General features: G+C 47.3%; 1 protein-coding gene and 1 pseudogene across 2 annotated transcripts in view; one reads left to right on the top strand and one right to left on the bottom strand.

The window, feature by feature from the left end:
- The window catches only part of LOC139243025 (zinc finger protein 271-like), a 216,749-nt gene that overhangs the window by 107,152 nt on the left and 88,487 nt on the right, over positions 1-21,110 (bottom strand). Inside the window, exon 1 of one of the 2 annotated variants that reach the window (XM_070870614.1) lies at positions 860-968. The exons of the other annotated variant lie outside the window; for it this stretch is intronic. The gene's annotated coding sequence lies outside the window, so the exon portion shown is untranslated. Of the gene's footprint in view, positions 1-859; positions 969-21,110 lie in introns of those variants that run through there. 2 annotated transcript variants of the gene reach the window in all.
- The window catches only part of LOC139243030 (zinc finger protein 420-like), a 124,025-nt pseudogene continuing 103,626 nt past the window's right edge, over positions 712-21,110 (top strand).

Genomic DNA, 21,110 nt, shown 5'->3' with positions numbered 1-21,110 from the left:
CCTGAGACAGCCTCTAACTCTGGCCTTGACCCTCCCTATCTCTGTGACCCCCCTCCCCCTGAGACAGCCTCTAACTCTGGCCTTGACCCTCCCTATCTCTGTGACCTCCCTCCCCCTGAGACAGCCTCTAACTCTGGCCTTGACCCTCCCTCCCCCTGAGACAGCCTCTAACTCTGGCCTTGACCCTCCCTATCTCTGTGACCCCCCTCAGTCTCACACCCCCCTCCCCCTGAGACAGCCTCTAACTCTGGCCTTGACCCTCCCTCCCCCTGAGACAGCCTCTAACTCTGGCCTTGACCATCCCGGATTAGAATGGCTCCACCAGCGGTGGCCGTGCCTTGAGCTGCCTGGGCCCCAGGCTCGGGAAGTCCCTCCCTGAAGCTCTCCCTCTGTGTCCCCCGACAAGCCGCTGTTTAAAAGCCGCCTCTGTGAGCGGCCTGTCGCTCCCCGGCCTTCACTGATTGTTGTGTCTCGGGGCCCAATGTGTTTGTCCTGGAACACTCTCACACCGCGCGCTGGGAAGCGCCTTCCCGCCTTTTGTGACGTGTGTAAATACCAGTTGTTGTTGTTGCGGCTCAGCCAATCAGCGGCACAGGTCCCGCCCCTCGGGCTCCCCGATTGGTTGGAGGACCCGCCGCCGGCTCGCTCCTCCAGCCCCGCCCCGCTCGCTCCCCATTGGTCGGAAGCTCCCGTCAATCAGGCCGTGGGCCCGGGTCACGTGTCCCTCGAGCGCGCTCCGCCAGACTGTGTGACGTGTGTCGGGGACCCGGATGTGCGGACTCTCAGGTTTGGATTTGCCTTTATTCTCCCCCTCCCCCCCCGCGCCATTCTCTACCCAATCGGAGCGGAGAAAACTCACTTTACGTCACCGATCGCGGCTCTTTAACGGACACAAACACCTTTCCCCGGAAGGCCCCGCGCCACAGGACCCGACTCCGCGCCACAGGATCCGATCGCGCAGGCGCAGCTCCCAGTGTGGGGGGAGGGGGCGGTTTGTGTCCTCTGGGCATGCGCAGTTATTACCGATGATGACCGGGAGGGGCGCTGTGCTGGGCGTGGTTCCCGGTGCGCAGGCGCGGACTCTCGGCTGTCAATCACCCATCAGGCAGTGCGGCTGCTGGTGAGACCTGTGACGTCATAGAACCCCAGACAGTGACATCACAGAAGGAGGCCATTCGGCCCATCGTGTCCCTGCCGGCCGGCACAGAGCTCTCCAGCCTGATCCCACTGTACAGCTCTCGGCTTACATTGATGTAAGACTTACATTTATATAGCGCCTCTCACCGCCACCAGACGTCTCAAAGCTCTTTACAGAGAATGAAGTTCTGTTGGAGCGTAGTCACTGTTGTAATGTGGGAAATGCGGCAGCCAATCTGTGCACAGCAAGATCCCACAGACAGCCATGTGGTTGAGGGATAAATATTGGCCAGGACACCGGGGATAACTCCCCTGCTCTTCATCGAATTAGTGCCATGGGATCTTTTACAGCCATCAGAGGGAGAGAGCAGACAGAGCCTCGGTTTAACGTCTCATCCGACAGTGCAGCACTCCCTCAGCACTGCACTGCAGTGTCAGCCTACACTTTCTGTGCTCAAGTCCCTGGAGTGGGACTTGAACCCACAACCTTCTGTCTCCGAGGCGAGAGTGCTCCATCACAGGCAGTCCCTCGAATCGAGGATGACTTGCTTCCACGTCAAAAAATTCACAGGTGTTTCAATGAATGAATATAATTCCGGGTCCCGAACTAAATCTTGAATGATGGAAGATGCCTGTGTGGGGATGTTTTTAACATGTGGTGGCCGTTGCACACCAGCCACCACACGGGCTTGACAGAGGTAGGTCTTGGTCCAGTGGCAAGCATTAACCAAGACCAGTAGAGACCAGCTCTGCTGCACAGACCTAGCGTGCACACATATCGCAGTGTGGGCTGGGCCTGTGCTGCCCCTGGGCCCTCGCCTCTCCTGGGCCCCGATCACGTCCCTCTACAATCTCTCGCTGCTCCTTCGCCCCGACCTCCTGCTGTATCTGCCCACGCTCCAATCACCGACCTGGATCTTGGTGACGTCCCTTTTCACTGCCGTTGCTCTCCTGCACCAGCACGTGCTGCTCTCTGGAGTGGTCATCGCCACACTTCTCCTTCCGCTCCCCGGCCTGTGCTGATGGTTCTCGCGAGAGTGCTACCCACTGAGCCACAGCTGACCCCTCTGCTAAGCAAAATAGGTCCTTGTTATCCACTCTATCCAGGCCCCTCATAATTTTATATATTTCAGTTAGGTCTCCCCTCTAAACCTTTTTCCAATTACTTTAAATCTATGCCCCCTCCAATTATTGACCATTCTGCTGAGGGAAATAGGTCCTTCCTATCCACTCCATCTAGGCCCCTCATAATTTTATACACCTTGATGAGGTTTCCTCTGAGTCCTCTTTTCCTAAGAAAATCCCAGCCTATTCAATCTTTCCTCATAGCTAAAATTCTCCAGTCCAGGCAACATCCTCGTAAATCTCTGTACCCTGTCTAGTGCAATCACATCTTTCCTGTAATGTGGTAGCCACAACTGCACACAGTACTCTAGCTGTGGCCTAATTAGTGGTGTATACAGTTCAAGCATAATCACCCTGCTCTTGTATTCTATGCCTCGGCTAATGAAGAAAGCATTCAGGATACTTTCCTTTATCACCTTATCTACCTCTCCTGCTCCCTTCAGGGATCTGTGGACCTGCACTCCAAGGTCGCTCTGTTCCTCTACACTTCTCAGTGTCCTACCATTTATTGTGTATTCCCTTGTCTTGTTAGCCCTCCCCACATGCATTATCTCACACTGGGTTGAATTCCATTTGCCACTGTCCTGCCCACCTGTCCAGTCCATTGATATCTTCCTGCAGTCTACAGTTTTTTTCTTCATTATCAACCACACAGCCAATTTTTGTATCATTTGCAAACTTCTGAGTCATACCCCGACATTCAGGTCAAAATCATTGATATAAACCTCAAAAAGCAAGGGACCGAGTACTGAGCCCTGCGAAACCCCACAGGAAACAGCCTTCCAGTCACAAAAACACACATCGACCATTACCCTTTGCTTCCTGCCTCTGAGACAATTTTGGATCCAACTTGCTGCTTTGCCCTGGATCCCATGGGCTTTTACTTTTGTGACCAGTCTGCCATGTGGGACCTTATCAATAGCCTTACAAAAATCCAAATACACTACATCAAATGCTCATCGATCCTCCTTGTTACCTCTATGGTAGAGCTATCCAGTTAGGTCCACTCCCCTGATCTTTCCCCACAGCTCTGCAAATATTGTCCCTTTAGTATTTATCCAATTCACGTTTGAAAGTTACTATTGAATCTGCTTCCACCGCCCTATCAGGCAGTGCGTTCCAGATTGCAACAACTCGCTGCTTATAGAATGTTCCTTCATGTCGCCTCTGCTTCTTTTGTCAATCACCTGAACTCTGTGTCCTCTGGTTACCGACCCTTCTGCCACTGAAAAGTGTTTCTCCTTATTTAGTCTATTAAAACCGTTCATGATTTTGAACACTCTATCAAATCTCCTCTTAACCTTTTCTGCTCCAAGGAGAATAACTGCAGCTTCTCCAGTATCTCCACATAACTGAAGTCCCTCATCCTTCGTACCATTCGAGTAAATCTCTTCTGCACCCTCTCTAAGGTGTAGACATCCTTCTGAAAGTGTGGTGCCCAGAATTGAGCACAATGTGCCAGCTGAGGCCTAACCAGTGTTTATAAAGGTTTAGCATAACTTACATCAAATGCTGATATTTGTGTGATGGGTTTAGACGGCCGAGGTTTATCCAGTCAGTTGGATGTGAGCTGAAACATGTGCACTTGGAGCGGAGAGCCAGGGACACGCTGTGTAACCGGGCACAGACACTCTGCACAGCCCACACATCTCTTGTTTCCCACTTGGCCCAAAATGAATATATTAAATGCAACAATTCATTTGATTTGACTTTAAATAGTTTTGCTTATAAATTTAATCATGCTTCTCTAATTTTACTTAATTCAGATTCACGGCCTCATTTTATTTCTTCCTCTGAGCCACTCAACGACATCTAACAGCGTAATGTTGGCGAGTGATGATTGATTGCCCTGGGAACCAACAGGAAGAGAGTTCAGAGGCCGGAGGGCCCAGGGAGCAGCGTGTTCTGTAACCAGTCGCGGTGCTTGAGAGGTGGATCTTGAGTCGGCCAATCAGGTGAGTCTGTGTGAACCCTTGTTAAATAATTTATCATTTAAAAGTTGAATCAAGATTTCTTTTGTCAGCAAAACAGTTTAACATTTGTCAGTATTTTATATTACACTAGACCATGTCTCTATTTATATTACACTAGACCCTGCCTCTGTTTATATTACACCAGACTCTGTCTCTGTTTATATTACACGAGACCCTGTCTCTGTTTATATTACACCAGACTCTGTCTCTGTTTATATTACACTAGACTCTGTCTCTGTTTATATTACACGAGACCCTGTCACTGTTTATATTACACTAGACTCTGTCTCTGTTTATATTACACCAGACCCTGTCTCTGTTTATATTACACCAGACTCTGTCTCTGTTTATATTACACTAGACCCTGTCTCTGTATATATTACACTAGGACCTGCCTCTGTTTATATTACACTAGACCTTGTCTCTGTTTATATTACACTAGACCCTGTCACTATTTATATTACACTCGACCCTGTCTCTGTTTATATTGCACTAGACCCTGTCTCTGTTTATATTGCACTAGACCCTGTCTCTGTTTATATTACACGAGACCCTGTCTCTGTTTATATTACACTAGGACCTGCCTCTGTTTATATTACACTAGACCTTGTCTCTGATAATATTACACTAGACCCTGTCACTATTTATATTACACTCGACCCTGTCTCTGTTTATATTACACGAGGCCCTGTCCCTGTTTATATTACACTAGATCTTGTCTCTGTTTATATTACACGAGGCCCTGTCTCTGTTTATATTACACTAGACCCTGTCTCTGTTTATATTACACGAGACTCTGTCTCTGTTTATATTACACTAGACCCTGTCCCTGTTTATATTACACTAGACCCTGTCCCTGTTTATATTACACTAGACCCTGTCTCTGTTTATATTACACTAGACCCTGTCTCTGTTTATATTGCACTAGACCCTGTCTCTGTTTATATTACACTGGACCCTGTCTCTGTTTATATTACACTAGACCCTGTCTCTGTTTATATTACACTAGACCCTGTCTCTGTTTATATTACACTAGGACCTGCCTCTGTTTATGTTACACTAGGCCCTGTCTCTGTTTATATTACACTAGACCCTGTCTCTGTTTATATTACACTAGACCCTGTCTCTGTTTATATTGCACTAGACCCTGTCTCTGTTTATATTGCACTAGGACCTGCCTCTGTTTATGTTACACTAGGCCCTGTCTCTGTTTATATTACACTAGATCCTGTCTCTGTTTATATTACACTAGACCCTGTCTCTGTTTATATTACACGAGACCCTGTCTCTGTTTATATTGCACTAGACCCTGTCTCTGTTTATATTACACGAGACCCTGTCTCTGTTTATATTGCACTAGGACCTGCCTCTGTTTATGTTACACTAGGCCCTGTCTCTGTTTATATTACACTAGACCCTGTCTCTGTTTATATTACATTAGGCCCTGTCTCTGTTTATATTACACTAGACCATGTCCCTGTTTATATTACACTAGACCCTGTCTCTGTTTATATTACACTAGACCCTGTCTCTGTTTATATTACACGGGACTCTGTCTCTGTTTATATTACACGGGACCCTGTCTCTGTATATATTACACTAGGACCTGCCTCTGTTTATATTACACTAGACCTTGTCTCTGTTTATATTACACTAGACCCTGTCACTATTTATATTACACTCGACCCTGTCTCTGTTTATATTGCACTAGACCCTGTCTCTGTTTATATTGCACTAGACCCTGTCTCTGTTTATATTACACGAGACCCTGTCTCTGTTTATATTACACTAGGACCTGCCTCTGTTTATATTACACTAGACCTTGTCTCTGTTTATATTGCACTAGACCCTGTCTCTGTTTATATTGCACTAGACCCTGTCTCTGTTTATATTGCACTAGACCCTGTCTCTGTTTATATTACACGAGACCCTGTCTCTGTTTATATTACACGAGACCCTATCCCTGTTTATATTACACTAGACCCTGTCTCTGTTTATATTACACGAGGCCCTGTCCCTGTTTATATTACACTAGACCCTGTCTCTGTTTATATTACACTAGACCCTGTCTCTGTTTATATTACACTAGACCCTGTCTCTGTTTATATTGCACTAGACCCTGTCTCTGTTTATATTACACTGGACCCTGTCTCTGTTTATATTACACTAGACCCTGTCTCTGTTTATATTACACTAGACCCTGTCTCTGTTTATATTACACTAGGACCTGCCTCTGTTTATGTTACACTAGACCCTGTCTCTGTTTATATTACACTGGACCCTGTCTCTGTTTATATTACACTAGACCCTGTCTCTGTTTATATTACACTAGACCCTGTCTCTGTTTATATTACACGAGACCCTGTCTCTGTTTATATTGCACTAGGACCTGCCTCTGTTTATGTTACACTAGGCCCTGTCTCTGTTTATATTACACTAGACCCTGTCTCTGTTTATATTACATTAGGCCCTGTCTCTGTTTATATTACACTAGACCATGTCCCTGTTTATATTACACTAGACCCTGTCTCTGTTTATATTACACTCGACCCTGTCTCTGTTTATATTACACTAGACCCTGTCTCTGTTTATATTACACTAGACCCTGTCTCTGTTTATATTACACCAGACTCTGTCTCTGTTTATATTACACTCGACCCTGTCTCTGTTTATATTACACTAGACCCTGTCCTGTTTATATTACACGAGGCCCTGTCTCTGTTTATATTACACTGGACCCTGTCTCTGTTTATATTACACTAGACCCTGCCTCTTTATATTACACTCGGCCCTGTCTCTGTTTATATTACACTAGACCCTGTCTCTGTTTATATTACACCAGACCCTGTCTCTGTTTATATTACACTAGACCCTGTCTCTATTTATATTACACTAGACCCTGTCACTGTTTATATTACACTAGACCCTGTCTCTGTTTATATTACACTAGACCCTGTCTCTATTTATATTACACTGGACCCTGTCTCTGTTTATATTACACTAGACCCTGCCTCTTTATATTACACTCGGCCCTGTCTCTGTTTATATTACACCAGACCCTGTCTCTGTTTATATTACACTAGACCCTGTCTCTATTTATATTACACTAGACCCTGTCTCTGTTTATATTACACTCGACCCTGTCTCTGTTTATATTACACTAGGCCCTGTCTCTGTTTATATTACACTAGACCCTGTCTCTGTTTATATTACACCAGACCCTGTCTCTGTTTATATTACACTAGACCCTGTCTCTGTTTATATTACACCAGACCCTGTCTCTGTTTATATTACACCAGACCCTGTCTCTGTTTATATTACACTAGACCCTGTCTCTATTTATATTACACTCGACCCTGTCTCTGTTTATATTACACCAGACCCTGTCTCTGTTTATATTACACTAGACCCTGTCTCTGTTTATATTACACTCGACCCTGTCTCTGTTTATATTACACTAGACCCTGTCTCTATTTATATTACACTAGACCCTGTCACTGTTTATATTACACTAGACCCTGTCTCTGTTTATATTACACTAGACCCTGTCTCTGTTTATATTACACTAGACCCTGTCTCTGTTTATATTACACTCGACCCTGTCTCTGTTTATATTACACTAGACCCTGTCTCTATTTATATCACACGAGGCCCGTCTCTGTTTATATTACACTGGACCCTGTCTCTGTTTATATTACACTAGACCCTGCCTCTTTATATTACACTAGGCCCTGTCTCTGTTTATATTACACGAGGCCCTGTCTCTGTTTATATTACACCAGACCCTGTCCCTGTTTATATTACACTAGACCCTGTCTCTGTTTATATTACACTAGATCCTGTCTCTGTTTATATTACACTAGACCCTGTCTCTGTTTATATTACACTAGACCCTGTCTCTGTTTATATTACACTAGACCCTGTCTCTGTTTATATTACACTACACCCTGTCTCTGTTTATATTACACTAGACCCTGTCTCTGTTTATATTACACTAGACCCTGTCTCTGTTTATATTACACTAGGCCCTGTCTCTGTTTATATTACACTAGACCCTGTCTCTGTTTATATTACACTAGACCCTGTCCCTGTTTTTATTGCACTAGACCCTGTCTCTGTTTATATTACACTAGACCCTGTTTCTGTTTATATTACACGAGACCCTGTCCCTGTTTATATTACACTAGACCCTGTTTCTGTTTATATTACACTAGACCCTGTCTCTGTTTATATTACACTAGACCCTGTCTCTGTTTATATTACACTAGACCCTGTCTCTGTTTATATTACACTAGACCCTGTCCCTGTTTATATTACATGAGGCTCTGTCTCTGTTTATATTACACTAGACCCTGTCCCTGTTTATATTACACTAGACTCAGCCTCTGTTTATATTACACTAGACCCTGTCCCTGTTTATATTACACTAGACCCTGTTTCTGTTTATATTACACTAGACCCTGTCTCTGTTTATATTACACTGGACCCTGTCTCTGTTTATATTACACTAGACCCTGTCTCTGTTTATATTACACGAGACCCTGTCTCTGTTTATATTACACTAGACCCTGTCCCTGTTTATATTACACTAGACCCTGTCTCTGTTTATATTACACTCGATCCTGTCTCTGTTTATATTACACGAGACCCTGTCCCTGTTTATATTACACTAGACCCTGTCTCTGTTTATATTACACTGGACCCTGTCTCTGTTTATATTACACTCGATCCTGTCCCTGTTTATATTACACGAGACCCTGTCCCTGTTTATATTACACGAGACCCTGTCCCTGTTTATATTACACTAGACCCTGTCTCTGTTTGTATTACACTAGGCCCTGTCTCAGTTTATATTACACTAGACCCTGTCTCTGTTTATATTACACTAGACCCTGTCTCTGTTTATATTACACTAGACCATGTCCCTGTTTATATTACACTCGACCTTGTCTCTGTTTATATTACACTCGACCCTGTCTCTGTTTATATTACACCAGGCCCTGTCTCTGTTTATATTAAACTAGACCCTGTCCCTGTTTATATTACACTAGACCCTGTCTCTGTTTATATTGCACTAGACCCTGTCCCTGTTTATATTACACTAAACCCTGTCTCTGTTTATATTACACTAGACCCTGTCCCTGTTTATATTACACTAAACCCTGTCTCTGTTTATATTACACTAAACCCTGTCTCTGTTTATATTACACTAGATCCTGTCCCTGTTTATATTACACGAGACCCTGTCTCTGTTTATATTCCACAAGACCCTGTCTCTGTTTATATTACACTAGATCCTGTCCCTGTTTATATTACACGAGACCCTGTCTCTGTTTATATTACACTATTTATAAACAGAGACCCTGTCTCGAGGTATACAGTACAAAAGCGTGGATATTATGATGATCCTGTACAAAACACTGGAGTATTGAGACCAATTCTGGACACCACACTTTAGGAATGATGTGAGCACCTTAGAGAGAGTTCAGAAAAGATTTACAAGAATGATTCCAGGGATGAGGGACTTCAGTTATCTGGACAGACTGGAGAAGCTGGGGTTGCTCGGGGAATAGAGTATAAAAGCAGAGAAGTCCTGCTGGAACTGTACAAGGTATTGGTGAGGCCACACCTGGAGTGCTGCGTACAGCTTTGGTCTCCATATTTAAGGAAGTATGTACTTTCATAGAAAGAAACTGTTCCCATTGGCAGAAGGGTCGAGAACCAGAGGACACAGATTTAAGGCGATTGGCAAAAGAACCAAAGGCGACACAAGAAAAAACCTTTTTGCGCAGCGAGTGGTTAATATCTGGAATGCACGGCCTGAAAGGGTGGTGGAGGCAGACTGAATCACGGCTTTCAAAAGGGAGTTGGGTCAGTCTCTGAAAGAAAAACATTAGCAGGGCTGTGGGGTAAGGGCGGGGGGGGGTGGGACTAGCTGAGGTGCTCTTGCAGAGAGCAGGCATGGGCTTGACGGGCCGAATGGTCTTGTTCCGTGCTGTAACCATTCTCTGATTCTATGGTTCTAACTCTATCAGCATCAGCCTCGATTCCCTTCTCCCTCATATACTGATCCTAAGTGCATCGATACAGGAAACACAGAGCGACCAATCCAGAGCCGCTCTGTATCAGGGTGGGCACTGGATGCGGAAGTCGCTCCCTGGCCTGTGTGGGTCTGTTTGTTGCATCAGTTTGAGCTGGAGTGGAGAGGGGGGAGAAGCTGCTGGGTTTAACCCCCAGTACCTCTGAGCCCAGTCGGGCCCAACAATTTCCGATAAGAGACTGTCAACGGCGGTGGATTCTAGGGGAGATTAGGTGCTAAACACACACTGTCCTCACTATGTAGAAGAGTATTGTGTTAGGAACAAGTATTTCTGTTGAGGCTTTCAATGTACGGATTTGTTTTAATCCATTCTTGGAATGTGGGAGTCGCTAGTAAGCCCAGAATATATTTCCAATTTCCATTTGCCCCTTGACAAGGTGATGTGGGCCTTCTCGAACCACTGCAGTCCGTGTGGTGAAGGTCCTCCCACAATGCTGTTAGGTGAGGAGTTCCAGGATTTTCACCCAGTGACGATGTAGGAACGGTGATATATGCCCAAGTCAGGATGGTGTGAGACTTGGAGGGGAACTTGGAGGTGATGGATTTCCCAAGCACCTGCTGCCCTGGTCCATGTCCAGGGAGAGGTTGTGGGTTTGGGAGGTTCTGTCAAAGTTCTGGTCGACTTGCAGATGTATAAATCTCTCCCCTTCGCCCTGGCCACCTCTCCCCCCGCCCATAGAGTCTTGTGTGGGCCCAGACCGGGCGGTGGGTTCCCGTCCCTGAAGGACATTAGTGACCAGTTGGGTTATTACCACAATCCGACAGCTTTCATGGTCACTTTTTTCCTGCTGACGGCTGCACAAATAACCAGGTTCATTCAGCTCAATTTCACAACCTGCCTTTGTGTTTTTGTGAGTTCTCTCACCCACCCTTTTATCTGTTTGAAATTCACTTTACAGGGTATTCAAAGCGGAGGATTTGTCAACCGGAGGCTCAAACCAAACATCACATTAAGATCTGATGGAGTCACTCGATTCATCGGGATCTGAATATCATCGGCCTTTGACCATGGAAGCAGAAGGCACCGTTCACAGCGGGGAGAAACGGTACACGTGCTCTGTGTGTGGACAAGGCTTCAGCCGATCATCCAACCTGGAGAGACACAAGCGCAGTCACACTGGGGAGAAACTGTGTAAATGTGGGGACTGTGGGAAACGTTTCAACTACCCATCCCAGCGAAACACATCGGCGAGTTCACACTGGGGAGAGACCATTCACCTGCTGTGTGTGTGGGAAGGGATTCACTCGATTATCCATCCTGCTGAAACACCAGCGAGTTCACACTGGGGAGAGGCCGTTCACCTGCTCCAATTGTGGGAAGGGATTCACTACATCATCCCACCTGCTGATACACCAGCGAGTTCACACTGGGGAGAGGCCGTTCACCTGCTCCGATTGTGGGAAGGGATTCACTACATCATCCCACCTGCTGATACACCAGCGAGTTCACACTGGGGAGAGGCCGTTCACCTGCTCCGACTGTGGGAAGGGATTCACTACTTCATCCGACCTGATGGAACACCAGCGAGTTCACACTGGGGAGAGGCCGTTCACCTGCTCTGTGTGCGGGAAGGGATTCACTCGGTCATCCAAACTGCTGACACACCAGCGAGTTCACAAGTAACTGCAGGGTTGGAATCTGTTGTTATTGTTGCTGTTAATCACATCCCGACTGAACCATGTTCATTCTGACAGTTGGGGTTTGTTTCCGCTGATGTTAATAACCCTATAACTGGACTGGAGTTTAATATTTGGGATACAGACACATAAATTAGTGTTGCTTTCAACACATTGCTATGGATGTTTGTCTTTCCCACCCGAGTGTTTAGCATCACCTGGCTGGATCTCAGAGAGGACAATCTGGGGGGAGGATTGTATGGGGGGAGAACTTCAGCCTGAACACAGTCCTTCAGGGCCACACTGAGGGCCAAACAGGACTTTGGTCTTTCTCATCTCTCTGCACTGACAGCAAAGTCACCGTGCGGGGTAATCTTGACGCGTGTAAGGTGCGGATGATATCCACCCAAGAGTGTTTAGAGATGGGACGGGTGCTCTGTCAGCCCCTTGCCCATATCTCCAACAGCTCAGTAGTCATGGGTTGTTCCCTGAGATTGGAAGGTAGCACATGTAATTCCCATTTTCCAAATTGGGCACAAATCAGAGCTCGGGAACTGAAGGCCCATCAATGTGACCTCGATCACCGGGAAGGTGCTTGAAGGGATCCTGAGAGATGCTGTTTTCCATCATGGGGAAAGGGAAGGGGCCATTAGAGATACTGAACACGGATTCCGGTAAACATGGTCACGTCTTACAAACGAGCTTCTGTTTGTAAAGAAGTTGTTAGGTTGGTGGATGGGGGAATCCGGTTGACATTGTCTACCTCAGGATGTCAAACTCATTTTCTATGATGGGCCTGATCCAATATCCTGGCACTTGGCATGGGCCACATTCAGCAAAAGCTATTAAAATAGGAATAAATGAAGATAAACTACATCGGAATTTACATTTGGCTTTTATTTACTGCCGCTGCTCCCGATCCCTGGCACCTCTTAGCTTGAACATTGATGAACTGACCCTGCTCAAACTATAACCACAAGGATATCGGTGCCTGGTTCTGCCTGTGACCACAAGACTGTGTCACTGTCACACACAGATAGCGTTTCCTTGTTTCACATCTCCATACAAACACCATCACTTCACACATCCTCTTTCTACACAATTGCAGCAGACATGAGCAAGGACATGAGGCTTATTAAAAGACACATTTCATTACAGCAAAGGTTACACTGGGAGAAATGTTCAGTTATTTCCCATTACAGGCAAAATGCCGGACAAACCAGCAGTACACTGGCACCTGAACAGTGTCTCATCGGCCTACAGGCTTTTCTTAAATAGATTTGCTGAGTGGATTCCTGGGATGGCAGGACTGACATATGAAGAAAGACTGGATTGACTAAGCTAATATTCACTGGAATTTAGAAGAATGAGAGGGGATCTCAGAAACATAAAATTCTGACGGGATTGGACAGATTAGATTCAGGAAGAATGTTCCTGATGTTGGGGAAGTCCAGAACCAGGGGTCACAGTCTAAGGATAAGGGGTAGGCCATTTAGGACCGAGATGAGGAGAAACTTCTTCATTCAGAGAATTGTGAACCTGTGGAATTCTCTGCCACAGAAAGTTGTTGAGGCCAGTTCGTTAGATATATTCAAAAGGGAGTTAGATGTGGCCCTTACGGCTAAAGAGATCAAGGGGTATGGAGAGAAAGCAGGAATGGGGTACTGAAGTTGCATGTTCAGCCATGATCATATTGATGGTGGTGCAGGCTCGAAGGGCCGAATGGCCTACTCCTGCACCTATTTTCTGTGTTTCTATGTTTCAATGACATAAACTTAAACCAGCTTTGCAGATGTGATGCTCCATTCACACATTGAAAGTGGAAGAGATACTGTGAGGCACACGCTAAGTCCAGTAGCTGGAAGTGATTAACAGACTGGGTTTTGTGTTTAGTGATCCCGGGCGTGTTACCAATACCAGCAAAGATGAAGCCCATGGAATAAAAGGGACAATGGATACTGTCTCACTGTGAGCGAGTCAGAATGAGAAGCTTTAACAACGGTCGATGTTTCACAAAGGGAGACCTCACCAGACCAAAGGACATTGGTGGCGTTTAACGGGCTGTTTGTGTCACTGGGCTCCAGGAGGCTATTTGTGACAGAGGGAAAGCTGGTCACAGCAAACAAACAGTTTCCCGGCCTGTCCAGGGCCCACTCTGACCCCCACTTTCTCTCTCTCACTATTGATGGACACTGCTGCAGTAATTGCTCCTCTGACCTTTCCTCTCTTGTCCCTCCTACACCCCTAATACACGGCCCGACACAATCTCCCTCCCCCTACATCCTCACTGTGCTGCAATCCACACCAGTCTCCCCATCTGCTCCTTGTTATTTCCCTGGATCCTGAAACTACAGAACTCACTCTTCCCCTCCTGAAGTCTACCGGCTCTAAAACTGAAGCTTGGTGGCCCTCAGTCCCTACTCCTTGATTTATCTCCCCCTCTCTCCTCCTCTTTCCCCCTGGATTGTGTTCCACACTCTGGGCCTTGGGCCTTTCCCGGGAATTCTCAGTATGAACAGGGGGATGAGAGTTGAGACAGGATGTCCCAGCTCTCCTCCCCCTGGGTTATGTTCCACACTGTGGGCCTTGGGCTTTTCCCGGGGATTCTCAGTATGAACAGGGGGATGTGTGTTGAGACAGGATGTCCCAGCTCTCCTCCCCCTGGGTTGTGTTCCACACTCTGGGCCTTGGGCCTTTCCCGGGAATTCTCAGTATGAACAGGGGGATGTGAGTTGAGACAGGATGTCCCAGCTCTCCTCCCCCTGGGTTGTGTTCCACACTGTGGGCCTTGGGCCTTTCCCGGGGATTCTCAGTATGAACAGGGGGATGTGAGTTGAGACAGGATGTCCCAGCTCTCCACCTTTAAAGGGACAAGGAGAGGACCAGCTGGGCTGAATGGCCCTGCTTTATGACATCACTGCAGTGCCTAGCAACCACCCTCCCTGAGCCCTGCTCATTATGGGCTGGGTTGAGCTCAGTGCTGTTACAGGAAGGGAAACAGGAGCAGAATTCGACCCGTGTGGAGCCCAGGATTAATGGGGAGAGGTACAGGATCAATTTAGACCTTATTGAGTGAGAAATGTCAGTGTCCCGGACACTCCCTGTCCCTCAGTATCTGTGGGGGAGCGACCGATGGGTTCACTCTGTATCTAACCCGTGCTGTGCCCGACTGGAGAGTGTTTGATGCTGGCACGAGGTGCTCAGCTCGATGAGCACAACATTTAACCCAAAGATGATCAGATAAACCCATCAGCTCCTCCCTTGGACACAGGTCCTGAAACATAGAAAATAGGTGCAGGAGTAGGCCATTCGGCCCTTCGAGCCTGCACCGCCATTCAATAAGATCATGGCTGATCATTCCCTCAGTACCCCTTTCCTGCTTTCTCTCTATACTCCTTGATCCCCCTTAGCCATAAGGGCCACATCTAACTCCCTCTTGAATATATCCAATGAACTGGCATCAACAACTCTCTACGGCAGGGAATTTCACAGGTTAACAGCTCTCTGAGTGAAGAAGTTTCTCCTCATCTCAGTCCTAAATGGCCTACTCCTTATCCTTAGAAGGATAGGGAGTGTTTCTAATCATTTGCCTGGTGTCCTTGATCAAATTTAAACACCTCACAACTCTTTTTAAACATTTGTTCATGGGATGTGGGCATCGCCTCTCACACCTCATTCTTCCAAACGCGAGAGAATATAGGCCTTATCATGTATCTTGCATTATTGTATATATCTGTATCCCAACATGCTATACATGACTGTAATAAGATATGACCTGTAACCACCAGCAAACCTTACCACCGGGGGTGCACTTGCAAGAGACAGGTATATAAGGACATGTCTCAGGCAAGTGCAGCATTCCAGAGCTGTGAAATAAAGGTGCAGGTCCAGAGTGACCTTGACTTCACTACATGCCTCGTGTGAATCTGTACTCAGGATAAATGTGAGGTCGTCCACTTTGGTGGTAAAAACAGAGAGACAGACTATTATCTGAATGGTGACAGATTAGGAAAAGGGGAGGTGCAACGAGACCTGGGTGTCATGGTACATCACTCATTGAAGGTTGGCATGCAGGTACAGCAGGCGGTTAAGAAAGCAAATGGCATGTTGGCCTTCATAGCGAGGGGATTTGAGTACAGGGGCAGGAAGGTGTTGCTATAGTTGTACAGGGCCTTCGTGAGGCCACACCTGGAGTATTGTGTACAATTTTGGTCTCCTAACTTGAGGAAGGACATTCTTGCTATTGAGGGAGTGCAGCGAAGATTCACCAGACTGATTCCCGGGATGGTGGGACTGACCTATCAAGAAAGACTGGATCAACTGGGCTTGTATTCACTGGAGTTCAGAAGAATGAGAGGGGACCTCATAGAAATGTTTAAAATTCTGACGGGTTTAGACAGGTTGGATGCAGGAAGATTGTTCCCAATGTTGGGGAAGTCCAGAACCAGGGGTCACAGTCTAAGGATAAGGGGTAAGCCATTTAGGACCGAGATGAGGAGAAACTTCTTCACCCAGAGAGTGGTGAACCTGTGGAATTCTCTACCGCAGAAAGTGGTTGGGGCCAATTCACTAAATATATTCAAAAGGGAGTTAGATGAAGTCCTTACTACTCGGGGGATCAAGGGGTATGGCGAGAAAGCAGGAAGGGGGTACTGAAGTTTCATGTTCAGCCATGAACTCATTGAATGGCGGTGCAGGCTAGAAGGGCTGAATGGCCTACTCCTGCACCTATTTTCTATGTTTACAGGCCTGATCTACTCAATCTCTCATGGGACAATCCCCCCCATCCCAGGAATCAGTCTGGTGAACTTTCGTTGCACTCCCTCTGATACGTTCGTGGTAAAGGATGAAACTGAGTTCTGTGTACAATGAGCAAGTGTGAGCTTAGCTCCTTTAATAAGACTCCAGAGTTGGGTGTGCTGTTTATATACCGTGTGCCCAAAGGATGCTGGGATCCCTTGGAACTCTCAACAGGTGGGCCCTCTGGTTGTAGCGTAATACAGGTTACAAGGGGTTAAATACATAACATCACTCCCCCGTGAAGTTAATAGTAAACTTATTTACAAGGTGAGACGATCTGGGGCTTTTCACTCCCTTGTCGATTGTCTCGGTACAAATGCAGGTGTGGGTGAGTTGGTTGATTCTTCGATGGGCAGCTGGTCTGTCCGGGCTGCTGGGGATGGTGAGTTCAGCTTCATGATCAACCGTGATGTCGGTTTGTTGGAGGGTCAAAGTTGGTGGTGTCCTCTTTGGGTTGTTCGTAGCTGTTGATGAACTGCAATTTGATTTGGTCCAAATGGTTTCTGCGTGTTAGTCCATTGGCCAATTTGACCTGAAACACCCTACTCCCTCTTGGGCTGTGACCGTGCCAGCAAGCCATTTGGGACCCTGTCCATAATTGAGTACAGTCACAGTAATAGGTCCTTACTATACAGTATAAATGCACACGAGGCCCATACTTGAGAGATCGTCACTCTGTGATCAGTAACCTTTATTAGCCAGCACTGAAGTAATGAAAGTGGGTGGAGCTCCACTTTTATACCTGAAAGTCCAGGTTAGGAGTGTCTCCCACAAGTTCACCCCTTGTGGTCATTGTTCTCACAGTCTACAACTTAGGTCAGTTTATACATGGGTTACAATGACAGTTGAATATATGACATCACCTCCCCCCCACCCCTAAAGTCTGATTGGGATCACAGGTTGAGTCTCTGGTGGTTTACGCTACCTTGTAGAGCGCCTGAGTTGGAGCTCCGGTTGTTGGGCGCTGGCCTGAGTGTCTGCTGTTTGCGGTGCCTCAGGCCTGTCTAGACTGCCCACATTGACTGGGCTCTCCTCCACTTGGTTCCGGTGTTCGGTCACCTGTGGTGGAGTGAACTCTACATCGTGTTCTTCCTCTGCTTCTTCTATGGGGTTGCTGAACCTCCTTTTTGTTTGATCCACATGTTTGCGGGAGATTTGTCCATTGGTAAGTTTAACTACCAAAACCCTATTCCCCTCTTTGGTAATCACAGTGCCTGCGAGCCATTTAGGCCCTGCAGCGTAGTTGAGAACAAAGACAGGATCATTGACATCAATACATCGCGCCCTCGCATTCCTGTCATGGTAGTCACATTGTGACTGGCGCCTGCTCTCGACAATTTCTTTCATGTTGGGGTGTATAAGGGATAACCTGTTTTTGAGCATCCTTTTCATTAGCAGCTCTGCGGGTGGGACCCCTGTGAGTGAGTGTGGTCGGGATCTATTGGCCATCAGGAGGCATGATAAGCGGCTTTGTAGGGAACCCCCTTGGATTCTGAGCATCCCCTGTTTGATTATCTGCACTGTTCGTTCTGCCTGGCCGTTTGTGGCCGGCTTGAACGGTGCCGTTCTAACATGGTTGATTCCATTGCCTGCCATGAAGTCCTGGAATTCAGTGCTTGTGAAGCACGGGCCATTGTCGCTGACCAAGACATCCGGTAGACTATGGGCGGCGAACATTGCCCATAGACTTTCTCCCGTGGCAGAGGATGTGCTTGAATTGAGAATGTCACACTCGATCCATTTAGAGTAGGCGTCTACTACAACCAAAAACATTTTTCTCATGAAAGGATCTGTGTAGTCCACATGGATGCGTGACCATGGATGGCGGGCCAGGACCAGGGGCTAAGGGGGGCTTCCCTGGGTGCGTTGCCCAGCTGGGCACACGTGTTGCACCTGCGAACACAAAGTTCCAGGTCTGCATCTATCCCTGGCCACCAAACGTGTGACCTGGCAATTGCCTTCATCATGACAATGCCCGGGTGCTCATTGTGGAGTTCTCTGATGAACATCTCTCTGCCCATCTGGGGCATAACGACTTAGTTTCCCAAAGTAGGCAATAGGCCTGAATCGAGAGTTCATCCTTGCGCCTGTGAAATGGTTTGAATTCCTCAGGGCATGCCCTGTATGTGGCTGCCCAGTCCCCATTCAGGACACATTTCTTGACTAAAGGCAGTAGCGGGTCTCTATTTGTCCAGACTTTAATCTGACGGGCTGTCACTGGTGAGCCTTTGCTTTCGAAAGCTTCAACAGCCATGACCATCTCAGCAGCATGCTCGGTTGCCCCCTCAGTGGTGGCTAGTGGGAGCCTGCTGAGTGCATCGGCGCAGTTTTCAGTGCCCGGCATATGCCGAATTGTGTAGTCATAGGCAGCTAACGTGAGTGCCCACCTCTGTATGCGGGCCGATGCATTCGCATTTATGGCCTTGTTGTCGGCCAAAAGGGACATTAGGGGTTTGTGATCTGTCTCCAGCTCAAATTTCTTTGATACAGGTGCATTTTTTTTTACAGTATATACACATGCGAGCGCTTTCTTTTCTACCATCCCGTAGCTCCTTTCTGCCTGGGACAGACTCCTGGAGGCATAAGCTACCGGCTGTAACTGACCCTTGGCATTAATATGCTGCAACACACACCCGACCCCATAGGATGATGCATCGCACGTTAACACAAGTTTTTACATGGGTCATATAGCGTTAACAAATTGTTGGAGCATAACAAATTGCGTGCTCTATCAAAAGCCCTTTCCTGGCTGTCCCCCCAGACCCATTCACGACCTTTGCGTAGGAGCACGTGTAGCGGCTCTAACAGCGTGCTCAATTTGGGAAGAAAGTTACCAAAATAGTTCAGGAGCCCCAGGAACGAACGCAGCTCCGTCGTGTTATGGGGTCTGGGTGCTCTCTGGATCGCTTCTGTTTTGGATGCAGTAGGTCTGATCCCGTCTGCTGCTACCCTCATCCCCAGGAATTCTACCTCTGGAGCTAGGAAGATGCACTTTGCCTTTTTCAGTCGCAGACCTACCTGGTCCAGTCTGCGTAGCACCTCCTCCAGGTTGCGGAGGTGTTCTTCAGTATCGTAAACCGTGATGAGGATGTCATCTTGAAAAATCACTGTCCTTGGAATCGACTTGAGAAGGCTTTCCATATTTCGTTGGAAGATCGCGGCGGCCGAGCGAATCCTGAACGGACATCTGTTATACTCAAACAACCCCTTGTGTGTCGTGATGGTGGTCAGCTTCTTCGACTCACTCGTCAGCTCCTGGGTCATGTAAGCTGAGATCAGGTCCAATTTTGAAAAAAGTTTGCCACCGGATAGCGTTGCAAAGAGGTCCTCCGCTTTCGGTAGCGGGTACTGGTCTTGGAGTGCCACCCGATTGATGGTGGCCTTGTAATCGCCACATATCCTGACCGACCCATCTGCCTTGAGCACCGGCACGATCGAGCTCGCCCAGTCACTGAATTTGACTGGCGAGATGATGCCTTCCCTCAGCAGGCGGTCCAATTCGCCTTCTATCTTTTCCCGCATCACGTACGGCACCGCTCTGGCCTTGTGGTGTACTGGTCTAGCATCCGGGTTTATGTGAATCACTACCTTGGCCCCCATGAAAATGCCAATACCGGGTTGAAATAGTGAGTCAAATTTGTCCAGGATCTGTGAGCATGATACTCGCTCCACAGAAGAAATTGCATTGACATCGCCCATTTCCAGTTCATGACAACAAGCCAACTCCTCCCCAGCAGTGCGGGACCGTCCCCAGGACAATCCAGAGTGGCAACCTGTTCTCCGAATCTTTGTAGGTCACGACTACCGTGGCGCTGCCTAGCACCGGAATGATCTTTGTATATGTCCGTAGCTGTGCGTCAATTGGTAATAATTTTGGCCTCCTAGCCTTGGACGCCCACAACTTGTCGAACTGTTTGATACTCATCAGGGACTGGCTGGCCCCCGTGTCTAGCTCCATTGATACTGGGATGTCGTTGAGGAGCACTTTCATCATTATCGGTGGCGTCCTGGTGTATGAACTGTATATGTGCTCCACATGAACTCGCTGAACTTCAGCTTCCAGCGATTTCCCCCAGTGTCCATTTGGCCCCGTAGGGCTTACATCGGACCCGTCCTCCTCGTACATCAACCTGGCTGCAGGCTTCCTGCACATACGCGCCAAGTGACCGCTGACGTTGCAGTTTCTGCAGGTATATTGCTGATACCTGCAAGCTCTGGCATGAGCCGTTGTTGGAAACAAAAGGTCCATTACCAGTCGATCGTCTCTGACTGTCTCTGTAACTGTCCTTAAGTGCACCATTGACAGGTGTTGGTGGCCCCATTGTCACTTGCGATGGCATGAATCACCGTTCAGCTAG

The sequence above is a fragment of the Pristiophorus japonicus genome, unplaced genomic scaffold, assembly GCF_044704955.1.
Source record: "Pristiophorus japonicus isolate sPriJap1 unplaced genomic scaffold, sPriJap1.hap1 HAP1_SCAFFOLD_158, whole genome shotgun sequence".
Taxonomy (NCBI): domain Eukaryota; kingdom Metazoa; phylum Chordata; class Chondrichthyes; family Pristiophoridae; genus Pristiophorus; species Pristiophorus japonicus.
The sequence above is the reverse complement of the archived record's forward strand: the minus strand, read 5'-3'. Positions and strand labels throughout refer to the sequence as shown.